Source organism: Montipora foliosa, chromosome 10 (assembly GCF_036669935.1).
Source record: "Montipora foliosa isolate CH-2021 chromosome 10, ASM3666993v2, whole genome shotgun sequence".
In the NCBI taxonomy this organism is placed as follows: Eukaryota; Metazoa; Cnidaria; class Anthozoa; order Scleractinia; family Acroporidae; genus Montipora; species Montipora foliosa.
Genome location: NC_090878.1, coordinates 16694889 through 16697388, shown reverse-complemented (window position 1 = coordinate 16697388; position 2500 = coordinate 16694889). Strand labels below are relative to the sequence as shown.

Genomic DNA, 2500 nt, shown 5'->3' with positions numbered 1-2500 from the left:
CGGTTTATCGACGAAAAGTTAGATCCAGAAGTAATCTTATCGATGCCAGAGAGCTCTTTAATTCAACCTGGGGGTAGAAACTCTGGGGGATCGAATTCAAAACGAAGATCTCTGCAAAACATTCGTGGACGGAGAGAGGAGCAGCTCGACTTCGAATTCCGCGACTTTTTCATCCCAGCGAATACTTTCAACCCAAAATAGGAACAAAATAGGAAGCTATCCTCTCAACAAAGCCAACAACACGTCTGTTCCACAATCCAATGCTTTATTTGATATCTAACTTGAAGATGGCATACACCTTATTCTAAAATGGCCACCATTATAGTATTCTTTTGTTCCATGCAAATTGGCCCTTATGGCCTTGTTCAAAGGTAAACATTCTTTTGAATTTTACGTTTGAAAGCGAGGCCATAAGGGCCAATTTGCATGGAAATAAAAGAATACTTAAATGGCGGCCATTTGGAATAAGGTGTATGCATTCTTCATAAAAACAAGTGTTAAAAGTTGTTACCTTGAAAAATTTGTCCTTCACCAACCAAATTACATCACACACAGTACAGTAAAAACCTGCATAAAAGAAACTATGGTTTTCAGTTTCAGGCTGATGTCACTGTTATATTGCCCAGGGTACTTCGTGAAAAATCAGCCTCAAGCTGTTCTTAACATGTTTTTAAATTCTGTCTGAAAATTACACACTGTATTGCCCAACTGACACTGCTCAATTAATTGACTCCATTGAACATTGTCGTTGATTGCACAACAGTATTGTCAAGAAAAACAATTTGATCTAGACATTTGTATACATTTGCAATTTTGCAGAGATTTACTTTCTGTGTTTCACTTTCACTGTGCCATAAAAATCAAAGGACAAAGAGCACAAAAATTCAATAAAGAAAATTGATTTTAGAGTGACATGGTTATCCTGATCCAGTAATTTTTAATGTATCTGGTACTTAGTATTTCCTTATACATACGAATGAGTTGAATTTATCAGGCTGAATTAGTTCTTATGTATATAGTGTACCTTTTAATTTACCAAATTACAGCCTGGAAATTCTTAATCCACCTGTTCTTTTATGCGGGATTTTACTGTCCTTTATATTAGAAAATTAATTTGCTCCAATGTAAAATATATTCAAAGGGCCTTTCTTAAAACTGTTTATGTCTTTCAAACTTGAGATCTGCAGCAAGACTATTCCAGTGATGCTTCCCCGATAATAAAAAGCTCTTTGTCCCGTGGACAACCTACAACGAGGAATGTCAATGCTTCCAGATCCCCTAGCCGTTTTCATGCCATGAATATCAAAGCGTTTAACAAAATAGTTAGATAAGTACTCCGGGGCCATTCCACTCATACTGTATATTCAAAAGCTAAACCAAATTTCATTACACAGAATTTTCTCTGAAACATTCAACCATCAAAGTGATCTTTGGCCTTCCGAAATATGATCAAACTTTCTCGGTCCTAACACAATTCAGATTATGTATACCACAGGTGACCCAGACTCAAAGGGTAAAAAAAATTATAAGGATTTGTATGGGAATCTCGATAACAGTTTTTCAGTTTTTTATCGAGATTCCCATGCAAATCCTTATAATTTTTTTTACCCTCCGAGTCTGGGCCGCCTGTGATGTATACCATAAAGTACAGCTACTGTCTACAAGAAATAATTAAATATAGTCAATTTCAGGATGTAACATGTCCATCAAAGTCGATCATCGAAAGTCGATAGTACTCGATATTTGTTGATAATTGTTTAATTTGTCGATCAAAGTCGATAATCACAACAAATCGTGTGATTGACTTTTATCGACATCCGATATTTGTCGATTGATTAGTATCGAATTCGATCGACAACGATCGACTTTTATCGACAATCGAAATTATTACGTCCTGTCAAAATGAACTCACTTCCAGGAGATTTGGCATCAAAACCTCTTCATGATGCTTTCAATTGGCCTGAAATTCCTTAGAATGAAAGTGATGTGCAGTGGAAGTTGATGCCAACTTTCGTTAAGCACTTCAGAAGGTGAATTAAATTTCTTATTTTCAAAAGTTTATCCATGTGTGGCAGTCAGTCCAAGATGGCGTCGACAAGCATCGGATCGATACCAGATCGAGGCCAAGTGTGTCAGTTAGTCGAAGATGGCGGCCAAAGCCTGAAATGACCTGGCATCCGCGATCAATACCCACGGGACTGAAAAACGACGTAAATAGCATGCGTACGCAATTAACTAAAACAGACAAAATGGTACAAATAGTTCCTGCACCATTTAAAGCTGATTTGCTGGGTAAATTCACAATCTTTACGCTGTCAACTCTGCACCAATCAAACCTACGTTGCTGGGCAAACTCAAGATTTTTGTGTTGTTCAACACTATGTCAGTCATGACGCGTTGCTGTGCAAATTCAAAATTTTTGCGCTGTCAGCACTATGCAAATAACAACTGCGTTGCCAAGGAAATAGATTTCTTTCGCACCGTCATCTCCAGGACGGGT

General features: G+C 37.5%; 1 protein-coding gene across 2 annotated transcripts in view; it reads right to left on the bottom strand.

Moving 5' to 3' along the window:
* Positions 1-254: 254 nt before the first annotated feature.
* Positions 255-2500, bottom strand: part of LOC137973856 (uncharacterized) — a 30692-nt gene continuing 28446 nt past the window's right edge. For both annotated transcript variants that reach the window (XM_068820746.1, XM_068820747.1), the window contains exon 12: positions 255-2500. This exon is cut by the window's right edge and continues 2342 nt beyond it. The gene's annotated coding sequence lies outside the window, so the exon portion shown is untranslated.